Source organism: Lycorma delicatula, chromosome 9, assembly GCF_047948215.1.
Source record: "Lycorma delicatula isolate Av1 chromosome 9, ASM4794821v1, whole genome shotgun sequence".
Classification (NCBI taxonomy): Eukaryota; Metazoa; Arthropoda; class Insecta; order Hemiptera; family Fulgoridae; genus Lycorma; species Lycorma delicatula.
This window is the reverse complement of record NC_134463.1, coordinates 107,679,194-107,692,161: the sequence shown is the minus strand read 5'-3', so window position 1 is coordinate 107,692,161 and position 12,968 is coordinate 107,679,194.

The following is a 12,968-nucleotide window of genomic DNA, read 5'->3' as shown; positions in this document are numbered from 1 at the left end:
ATCCTCCTGGTGAACTCCTGTTCAAATGGAAAATGAATTGGATAATTCATTTCAGATTCACACACAGCTGGATTTGACCCATTGTATGATGCTAGGAAAATGCAAATGGTTGCCTGGAGTAGGTGTTCAGCTTTCAATGCATTCTACAGTGCAGGCCAATGGATCCAGTCTAATGATCAGCTGGCAGAGGGTGAAGATCTGATATCTCAGCAGCCATGATGTGACCGAAATCCTGCTTGCTCTTTACGGCTCACCTGTTCATAATTGAACATTCAGTCTCAATTGAATGTCTATGACAGTGTGCCAATAACACCGAAAATGACAAAGGAGGCTGATGCCAACTGAGTGTGTGGAGTCTGTGAAGCAGAGCTTTAATCACTTTTGCTTTGATTAAACACTTTCACTTTGACTTCATCCACTCCAGGTGCTTTGCCATTCAACATCCTTGCTGCAGCTTTAACTTGGCATTGCTATTGCACAATTTGGATTTTGGTTTTTGAGTTCCTGGAAAAACTCATTTGGTGATCACACAAAGAATCCATCCTTTTGGATATTGTCGGTTGATTTTGTTGACTATCATGCTTGCATGCAGCCTCTTCAAGTTCAGATGCTGTCTCAATCGAATATGCCTCCCTATCTTCTGTCATTTTCCATCAAACATCTTTAATTGCAGATAAATATCAGGGATTTTGAATGAGATGAATACTTTTTTTGGAAGCATAATATACATAAACACAAGGATAGCTTGAGCCACAAGCTCTTTTATTCACTATATTGTTGTGAGTGATCTGTCTGGTCAAGTTCAGGATATATGCATGTATACTGGATGTGACATTTGGCCTTAAATCATTACTTTGTGAAATCAGAATTGATTCTTTACGTATCCTGGAACGGAAGTTAAAATAAAATTTAAAAAAATATAAAGGAAAAAGCTATTGGAAAGATGAAGGGATTAAAATGTTTAGAATCTAAATGATTTGAAAGAAGACTCAAGTATTTTGGAAAACATTAGCATATAAAGGAGATTTGTACAGTAGAAAGACAAACTCACCAATTAAGTATTTTAATACAGTCCCAAGATATAAAAATGAAACTATTTTTTAATAATAAGTATAGGATTTTAGGTTATTATAAAACATTATTGTATCACTAGAAAATTACTATAAATTTTGTAGTATTATTAGTAATTATTTAGTATTTATTAAATAGCACAAATTTATAACAATAAAACTAGCAGGTAAACCCAATTTATTTTTTTTCTTAGGTTAATGTAGAGCAGCTCTTCACAATTAACTAATCACTAAAATTACATTATGTAATTACAAATTATACAATTACAAATAATATGTCTCTCTAAACATTAACACTGATGTAATTTTAATCAAATAAACCCAATTTATTCAACTACTGAACTACTTAATAATGGTATTAATAATTAACTAATGGTATTAGTTCTTAAATAATGATATTTCAGAAAATTAAAACTAAAATAATTAAATATGCTATAACTTTCTCCATTCCCTTTATTTTCAGAGATGAAAACCAGATGGAAAACTATGGCTTGAAGTAAATATGTTATCTTAAATCTAGTTTCACAGTGAATTATACGATTTCATCTTTTTCCTAAGTCTTATTGATTCCTTTTTTTTACATTAAAAGAATGTGGAATTAAGATGAATTAAAAAGATAAAAATAATGAGACTAGGAGACAATTGACTAAGTCAATAAATATATAAATAAAGGCAGAATTGAACCAAGTAATAAATAAGTTCAAATCCTTAGAAAAAGTGTTAGAAAAAAGACTAAAGTGAAAACAGACACAAAAATCAATAGCTAAGGAGTGCTTAATACAAACATCATTATTTAGTATAAGATACATTAATCTAGGGAGGGAGCAATTTATGATGCGTTACAAGTGGGTACTCGTGAAGCGAGTGACAGCGTGAAGAGAGTTAACAAGAATAGAAAATTAATCCAAATGAAAATAAAAATAACAGTCAAAAGTCTTAATTGCTAAGTTTTAAAACTAAAAATAGCTAAATTTAACTCTTTATAAATATTATTTTGCAATAATAAAATATTATTTTAAAAATGAATTTTATTTACCTTTGCAAAAAATGTGAAGACAATTATGCCATCTTTATATTTGAGAGCATTATTAATATTACCATACTCCCTTTTATAAGCCACTGTGTGAGCTTCCATTGCAAAACTGTAATAAAGAAATAAATTAGTTATTAAATACTGATAGTTATTAAAATTTAAGTTTAATGTAAAACTTTGAAGTATAAAAGTTTGATGTAAAACAAAACATTTCTAGGCTAGGCTAGGCTAACCCATCAGGTTAGTCTAGTGATGTATGTGTCTTCCCAAATCAGCTGAATTCAAGAGTTCCAGTACTAGGAAGTCCTAGTAGTCATTTTTATATGGATTTGAATACTAGAACGTGGATACTGGTGTTCTTTGGTGGTTGGTTTCAGTTAACCATACATCTCAGAAATGGCCGACACTGTACAAGACCACACACCATACATATCCACATACATCCTCTGAAGTAATACCTGAAGGGTAATTACCAGAGGCTAAACAGGAAAAAGAAGGCTGGGCTAGCCTAGTTTGTTCATATAGTTTCCTGAAATCTTTTATCATTTTTCCATAAATTTTAGTTAATACTTTAGTTAAAACAGAACTCAACAAACCAAAGGATAAACACATTCAATATTTATGATTAGGTTGTAATTATTACAACCTTATCAACCTTGTAATTGTTACAACATTCAAGTTGTTGTACTAGGAACAAACTTCTTCAACTATTGTCATTCCTTTACATTTTTTTCATTTTTAACCTCTCCCCTCATTGCCGCTAAGATTCCATTTGCAGAATCATCATGTAAATCATACAATTTATTATCTTACGCAGGGCGTGAAGCTAGGTTACTTTTTAAATAGCTTGTTAGAGAAAAAAAATACATTTTTATTTAGGCTCAACTAAATGTTTCTGTTTTATTATTAAAAAAAATAATTTCACTGCTACAGATGTATCCTAAATTTATGAAAAAAATATTTTTTCACTTAAGACAGTTTATCACCTGAGAAACAAGCATTGACTAAGAAATCCTTTAAAAAACTTGAGTAAAACAAAGTGTATACAAAAAAAATAAAATTCAAAATATGATACATAAGAATAGCAAAGTCTAAGATGTATAAGCTGTAATGAACAAAATACTTTTGTTCAGAATGACCAGCACTACAGTATAAATAAAAAATGTAGGAATACTTTATTATGAATCTCTTTGCTCTACAGATTAACTATTAATCTACAATATATCAATTTATAATATAATTTAATATAACAAAAATTGGTAATTTCCCCCAGTTCTAATGTCTAATTGTCTGGAAATAAACTATACAAAAGTTTATCAACCATGGTTAAGAATGGTTTTAATAATACAACTTTACACTTGAATAGTTTTAAAACTACCATTTATAATTATTATAGTCAGCAAATAATGCCAAAAAATAAAGTTTTTGAAGGACAAGAAAACCTTACATGATAGTCTCTGTATGGTTAATGCAGATATAATCTATACTATAAAGAAGAGTTTTTACTTGTTCAGGATAAAAAACTACAGGTTCTAGCTAGACATGCTAGCTATTAAAATTATATTATAGATTATATCTGCATTAACATATACAGATTAACATGTCATGTAAGGTTTTCTTGTCCTTCAAAAACTTTATTTTTTGGCATTATTTGCTAACTAAAATTGTAAATGGTAGTTTTAAAACTATTCTAGTGTAAAGTTGTATTATTAAAACCATTCTTACCATGGTTGACAAACTTTTGTATAGTTTGTTTCCAGACAATTAGACATTAGAACTGGGAAATTACCAATTTTTGTTACATTAATAGAATATTAGTGTTAAGACTAATTTAGTAATACTGGGATATGCAGCACTATTTCTCAGTCAATTCACAGACACAGACAAGCTGAGTAGAGCATACAACATAAGTGGAATGAATTTTACATACTAAGTATTTTACCATTTTATCAAATTACCTGTCTGTAAAATTATATAAATGAAAAAAAATCAAAATCAAAAACAAAACCACAGTTCCTAAAACAAACTAAAATTAAATTATTTAAACTAATGAGACCTAAACAAGGACAATATTTTGACTGGTTAAGAAATTAACCAGTCAACCAAAAGCCAGGAAATAAAATAGATATTTTTTATAGATAAATCACAGGCTTTTAATTCAGAAAGACCAGCAGAGCCAGCTTTAGCATGGTTCTCAGTAATGTCCCCTGGCTTTCTGTTTTTGTGTACTATCTTGGCCTAACAAATCATGGGCATTATTTACAGGAATATTCATTACTCTAATAAGAAACAGTTGTCTGTAAGTGATAAATCAAAGCTTGAACTATATATATATATATATATATATATATATATATATATATGAGAGAGAGATAAGACTTTTGTAATAATTTACAGGAGAATAATTCAAAATACTCTGTACAAACATGATGGCAGAGTAATTTGCTAGATTGTTAATTATTTCAATATCCCAGGTGTGCCCCACACTTCACTACGTTAAGTGTGTTCACAATACTAAAATTTAAGTCTTTATTTACATAAAGAAAAATATAAATTTTGAATTATCTTACCTCTCACCATCAATGAAATGTTCAGTACCAAAATAATCTTCTTTACCCCAATGATAATTGATACATTCAAAAATATAAATATCCTCCAAAAATGACCCAGAGATTTGTGGTTTCACTCTATGACCATCTACTGTATCAGTCTGCATAGTTACCGTAACTATTAACAAAGAAAAATCATTTTTAATAATAAATAGATATTTTTACTTTTCACGGGCCATAATATACAAATGTGTAAATGTAAAATTACCTACAAAAAAAGTCTTGAAAAAGAATTAACAAGTTAATTTTCTAGAATTACTAGAAAAGCATTTCATAGAATGAGATAAATATCTCAAATGCAAGAATTATACCCTAAGTATGTATTTATACCCTAAGCTTTTAAATTATTTTGGTATTCTCAAATGAAAATACCTTGAATATCAGCATATATCATATACTTTAGATCAGATACAGACAGCCTTTCATTTTTTTAATAAAAATCTTCTATGTGGATAAAGTCAAGAGAATGGGACCACTATTTTAAAAGTAGTCTTTACAAGAAAAAAAAATCAAATTATCAATTCATTTCAAGAAAAAAATAGGCTTGAATATAGTAAAAGATATGTTAGGGATGTTTCATCACTGACCTGGTTTAACTCTTTCTACCAATGTTAATTCAAACTCTGTTGAATAGTTGGATCATGTTACAATCAGTTTTGAGCTTTTGCACCAGAGATCAGATCAGAACTATTATCCCCAATCAAAATAGATTAATTTAATTCTTATCAATTTTTAAAAACTTACCACCATGTCCAGTATTTCTGATGACACATTCAATATTTTCATCATTTACAGCAGTAAATAAAAGTGGCTTTAAGTCCTTTTTTATAGACCTTTCAGTAATAATATCAATTGGAGACTGTAGATGAGTTTGTAAATGGCTAACATCCCATGGGAATTCAGCTGCAAAAAAAAAAAAAAACATTTAATGCATTCTTTCTACAAAAATTTGAAAGTGAAATTTAATTTTATTACTTATCTGAAATTAGGTCAACTAATCATTTTCAGATATTTCTTAATAACATTATAAAAATTAGAACTGAAAATTAAATGATCAAAACATACAGAAACGAGAAAACAAAGTTTTCCATTATCCAACATTTTTATACATCTATTTCATCAGTCCTAATAATTAAAATTATTCCAGATCGATGTTTTGTTTCAGTAAATAAGAAATTTCAATTAGTCGTTTACAATGGATATAATTAAAATTTATTTGGAGAAGTCAAGTTTTCTAGTTATTCTACTTTGTAAATAACCTTAAATCCAGTCAGTTCCCCAGTTTGTGTTTCCTATACTTGAAGCTGACACTTCCTGAGATTCAAAAATTATTCCAATTTTAGAATTTTTGTATTGACAAAACTGTATATAAAAAATCATGATTAAATTAGTAAATTCAATATTAAGAGATAATTAAGTTATAAAACTAAACTGTGAACTTCAAACTTAAAACTTAATTTATTAACTTGAAATTTAATAATACTACTAATTATTTCAGAAAAATTAACAGATCAGTTTTAATACACATACAATATACAAAAAAAATTAAAAAAATAAAATATAAATGGCCAAATATTTAATACAACTGAACACCTAATGCTAAAAAAAAAAATAGTACTTAGTACTGTTGAATTACATACAAAGATAAATATTTTCACATACACGTGTTAATGTAAATGGATAATTACAGTTCATCTGGAACTCAGTTATGGTACTGTTCATCTGTTACGATACTTTGGTCGCAACCTATTATGAATTTTTATTTATACAACTATTACATTTTCAACTAAAAGTAATTGCTCAATATTCCAATGTGTATACTCCAATGTTTTTTATTGTACGAAACATTTCAGTATTTGAAGTAAACATCTCTATATAGTGGTCCTGGCTAAATCAGTAAACAGTTTTCTTACAAATTATGGTTTTACCTGGAGATAAAATGCCTTCAACCAAATCCAAATTTAAGCAACTACCCATAAATCACTATCTTTTATATTTTAAGTTAATATAAAATTAGAATTGAGTAATTGTAATAGCAAAATGAACATACCATTTTCTAATTTGTTAATTTTTTCATTAATAAACAACATACGATTTCTCCTTAACTCCTCTTGATGTTTTGAATTATGCACCAAAGACAAAGCACTTGGTGGACTGAATGGCATCCCTTTTGAGGATGCATATGATTTGGTAGTACTCGTAGCTGATTCAGCAGGATTCATTTTTATTAAAAATAATAAACTGCAAAATTTTCTTTATTACTGTGTAAAATTTTTACATGTTGAATGTGTAATGTAATGTCCAAAGGTTAGAGTGATTATGAAGTTTTAGTGTTCCTATGGTATCAACAATACATTATTAAATTAAAAGACAACAATCAGATGTTTTTAATTAAATATAAGTCAAAAATTACCCTTTTAATACCAACTTCTTTAAACTACACATTTTTACAGAAATTTTCTTAAACAGAAATTTCAAAAATGTGATTCTATTCTACAGTAAATTTTTAAACTGAATTTGCTACAACCTAAAATCTTCAGTTATTTTCTTTTAATGCTGTAATCATTCTTTTACTTAAAAATTTTACCTGCATAATTTCTTCATAAGAAAATTATTTAACCCTGATTCCCAGATTAATTAACCCTGCTATTTTAAACCTAAGAAAAATCTGTTATCAGTTAATGAGATTAGAAATTTAATATTTACTTTGTAGTGGTGCACAATATAAACAAAAAGCAGTATAAAAACCCACCTGAGCTATAACGTTTGCGGCCAGTGCCACTGGATCGGGTTAGCTATAATATGAATTACATTTTATATGCAATTACACGTAATATATAAATATATATTTGTAATATATTTAAATATAATGTGTAAATTTAATTAAGAAATTTAGGTCATTGTACCGATTGGGATAGAAATTTCGAGTGTCTTTTATCAATGCTGCTAGTGTTTTGTGCGCTTGTTGATTTTTAATTATTTTGCTGCCTGGAGTTGTTCAAAATTACTTTTTGTTTTACTCTTGGACATTAGCTTCTGTAATTAAAATTATTCATCGAAGAAACATTATTTATATTTAATATTCTAATTTTGAAGAGTGATATTTTTTATACAGAATCATCAAAACATCATTGCAGCAGAAAGTTACCAATATTCGCTAAACAAATTAAATTTGTACTCGTACGCTGGGCAATTTATTGCCGTATTCGAAATTGATATCGATGGTAATTTATAGACATGTTAGTTCTTTTGTAACCTCTCTACCTGAACTATTAAAACTCTTTTTTTAAATTCCTTGGAAATTCAACGTTTGTGTGTAACGATTTTATTGTAAACTTTCTAGACACTTCCAGCCTTGAGACGAATGAAGTATCAACTCAGTTTGAATTAGTAGTGTCAATATTTCTATCTTCCAACCAGCTAGAATTACGAGTTACTCTGCAGTTGCATTAATAATATTTTTACAAATTTACTCAAAGATAACCTAGGATGCTTTTATCCAGACTGCCTTTTTTCATATCACAACTGCCAAATTGCAATAAATCATTTATTACTGATTACATGAGACGAGACGATGATTATTTTAAAATGGGAATCAATAAAGTTTCATTCAAAATGTTGAATACCTAATTGTCTAAAAGTTGAGAAAATAATAATCACAGTAGTTTTCATAAAGAATTTAACAATTTCAATGTGTTTTTTCCCGAAGGCTCATGACTGCTGTGTACAGTTCAGACTGTAAATGGCAATGAAGGATAGAGTACAGTGTGTTAATTGATATAACAAATGGTTATAACATAAATAACAAATGGTTAATTGATCTTTTGGTTCCTGTGTTAACCATAGGAACAACAAATGGCAAGGCTATTTATATGGCTTTTAGCCATCCTCTTAAGGCTTTTGGGCAATGGCTGATTCTCTGTTGATGGTCCCTCATCTTTGCTAGGCAGAGGTAGTGCTGTCGCGTAGGGGTCAACTGTTGACCTCAGGGAATTTGTTGCTCTTGTTCTGGACGCCATTTGACAGCCAGAAGCTGTTCAGATGTATTCTACCATTGCTTGACTGCGTGCTTTGTCTATAGAACCCAGGTCGAGACTTTATTCAATTCATCTGCACTTGGATCAATGCCCTTCCGACCTCAGAACACCTCAGAGAGTCCAATGTTTTTTACATATGATGCAGGGCTGGTTGCCCTGCTGTTGAGACTGCAGCACATTTCATCTAGTAGTGTTTTCAGACTCATGATGGACGCATCAAGCACCATGATGCTACTTCTGGTGTCATATCCAATGTGTTGAGTTCTAAGGGTTCTAAGATTGATTGAGTGTGGGTGTGTGTGTGTGTACGATACCTAAGTGAGCAAACTCAAGCAAGGCTTTTCATTAGTTAGGGAGTGATGGCTTGAATAATTGATGCCCAGGTTCTGTTGCTGAATAATTGTAAAAATGTCATTAGATCAAGATCGATAAATACCACAGGCAAGAGCTTTTGTATGGGGTGGGCAATCGATTTGGTGTGGCTGAAATGCAAACAACATCTTGCACATTGTCTTGGCATGGAGTTTGGAGTAAGAGAAATGTTGCGGATCTTCAAAACCTAGGCCTCTTGCATCAGTTACAACTGGTGTGCTGCCTATATAAACCGTACCAACTTTACCCGGTTTATATAAATAACATCTCGTATCAAAGCAATGGGATGGACGATCAAACTGGAGTAGGATAGGGCTTATATGAGGTAATTTCTTAGTGAACCTGCCACACCCTTTTTTCTTTTCGGTTTTTGTTACTTTCATTTTCCCTCCTTCTGTGTCGTCTTCTGTTGCTGAGTTTTTTCATTTTGGTTCTTTATTTGTTCGCTCTCCTTTCATGAACACATGGTTATTACATATTATACAATGAGCCCATGCTTTATCACTAATTTTATAGTCAAAGTACAATGTATAAGCTTTTTTAAATTAAAGGTGTTATGTTTTAATTATGTAATTTTGCAATGAACTCACCAAACATGCAATAAAATCTGTCCAAATCATTTACACACAAGGAATTATGAGAGTTCACTGAACATCACTTAATACAATTATCACACAATTGAAGAGATTATAATGGAGGTGGATCAAAAAATAAGTTACACCCTTGCCGTGTTCTTTAACTGAAAGTGATATGTTAATGTCTTGTGGTGGCAGCACTGGTTGTGTTGTTTTCACGCTCCCCCATCAGCAATTTTGTACGACATTCAGTACGTTTATTAGTGTCGTCAATATGACGTCTCCTGTAGAGGTTTCGTCCAGCATATAAATGCGTTCAGTAGTTCGATTTTTGTAGACAAAAAATTACAATTGTTGTGAAATTCTTCACCAAAGTGTTGAGACATACAGTGAGAATGCAATGTCACGGCCGTTATCACAAAATGGTGCCAAATGTTCAGAAAGTGAAGAACATATGTGAGTGACGAACTGCGTGCTGGGCGTCCAACTGCAAACATGACGGTTAAGGCGAAGCGAGTGAATGAAATGATCTTGAGTAACCGGCGCATTAAAATTGAAGAGATTGCAAGTGAACTTAACATCAGTTATAGTAGTGTGCGATTATTCATGATCAGCTTTTACCGTAAGATGTGTGCACGATTGGTGCCACATCTGTTGACTGTGAACCACAAACATCAACGTGTTGCGTCTGCCCTTTCTTTTCAACGTTATTCCAGGACTGTTGCACAGTTTTTGAAATAAATCATCACAGGGGATAAGAGCTGGGTGCTTCATTATATTCCTATGACTAATGAGCTTCACATGAATGGAAACACAAAAACTTGCCACAGCCAAAAAAAGTGAAAACATCCCCACATGTTCGAAAGGTTATGCTGACAGTCTTTTTTGATCCTGAGGGAATTGTTTACAATGAATTTATGCCCCAAGGAACAACAATTAATGCCAAATCTACTGTGATACTTTTAAAAAATTGCGTAAAACCATTAAATATCGAAGATTTGGAAAATTGAGCGACGGGGTCGTTTTTCTTCATGACAACACTACTCCTCATTCAGCTCGTGTGACAAAGGAATTGCTGCAAAAATTCACCCAGCACCTTGCAGCTACCACCTGTTTGGTCCTCTCAAGCAAGACCTTTCTTTTTCATGTTTAGCCTCTGGTAAAACTCCAGATAATACTTCTGAGGATGATATGTATGAGTGTAAATGAAGTGTAGTCTTGTACAGTCTCATTTCGACCATTCCCTCAAGCAAGACCTGGGAGGGGAGCATTTCACTAATGATGATGAACTGAAGGAAACGTCCTTAAATAGTTGAAGGAAATTAGACAAAATTTTTATGAGAGTGGAACTGAAAAACTTGTTGCAAGGTATGAAAAGCGTTTAGAAAAACTTGGTGATTATGTCAAAAAAAATAAAAATATGCAATCTTTGTTAATAAAAAAAAATTGTCTTATTATGTGTTTGATTAATAGAGGGATGTAACTTACTTTCTGATCGTCCCTTGTACTATTTAAACCCATAGCCTAACAAAGCCAACAAGCTTTGTGTTGTGAATTGTACAGACATAATGAATCTTGTTCATTTATGCTTCAATAGAATGGTATGATATGATTGATGTCTTTGTTATGACTTAAATTATTATTTCATGGTTAACAACTGATCAATAAAAGTTAAAAGTATATAGTTATCACTTAAAGTAACTATATAAAATAAAAACATATCTGTAATCATGAATCATATAATATCAAATATTTAAAAAAATTATATTTTGGGATTTCTCAAAAACATTGGGCAATAGAAAAATTTTGACTTCAGATTAATTTTTAAAATAAAAACAGATTAGTTTCATGTGTCACATATCAAGAAACAAAAATTGTGTTTATCATTTTTATAAAAATATAAGCATATGGAAAAAATAACGTTAAAGTAAATACATGAAGATATTAAATATAAGGAATAACTATAAAATTATCTACAATTCAGAAGACATGAATGAAAATAATCTAAATGCAAATCTATGTGCATTTTCAACAAAATCCAGGGAATTCAGGGGTTTTTTAATTGGTGTTATTTAAAAATTCATCTATAGAGTATTATTATTATTTCAATAAAAGGAAACCTTTTAATTGTATATTAAATAAATCAGTAGGAAAATTCTTTAAATGGTAAGGTAGTTTAATAATAATGGCAATGGAATCATAATAAGGCAATTTCTCATTTACTGAAGTATTGTGTTGAGTTGTATGAAAAGAGTTCTACTGTAAGGTTAGATACAGATGGATATTGATGTTTTTTTAGATAATGTTCTCTAATAAGTGATACCAAATATTTTGCAAGCTGCATAGGATTGAAGCTTGTATTATTTAACCATATATGGATGGCTTGTTAACAGTATTGGCACCAACATAAAAAAGTTGGTACAAGTTATTACATTTCTATCTTTTATAAAACATCATCACAAACAAATTGATTTTTCGTTTTCATAGCTATGTGACCATATGCTAGGGCATGAAAATGTTTCTCAACCGGTGGCGGGAGGGTCGTGACCTCCACAGGGGGGTGGTCAAGGGGGTCATGAAATTAGCCTATAACCTAACATGTAAACAATAATGAATTCATTTCATGAGAAAAAATCTATTATAAACATTTTTACTTACATTTATAAGTACATATGTAAAGAAAATAAATTAATGAGGCGATTGTGTTTATTTTTCACTTAAAAGTTTCTCCATTCAGATATATGCTACAAAAACACAAAAGCAAATTGTTTTCAAGTGATAAAAGACAATTCCTATATTAGCACAACCATAGACAGAAAACCCATATAACACTATATCTGATGGTTAGTCATGTGAAAAGTTTTCGCTCTTTTCATAGACGAGTCAGAAATAAGTTATTCCATTTTGAAAAGATTGTGTTAACCTTGAAATAACAGTCAAGGTAAAGTTCAAGTTTAAATCCATGTCCACCATGAGGTATCTCCCTCCAATCTTAGTAAATTTTGTTTAGATCATTTTTTTGTATTGTGTGTAGTTTACAAGAAAATTGCCTGGGGTGTTTAAATGAAACAACGTGTGTGTGTGTGTATGCATGCATATGTACATGTAAAAAACAAGTATTGATAAATATTTTATTAAAATACAGAAGAATAAGTTGACTGTTCTGCTTCTATTATAAAATGATTCTATTTCTAGAAAAACATTATTGCTTTTTTTTTATACTTCTATAATATCCACAAACTAGGTTCAATCCAAAGATGATCTCAGATAGT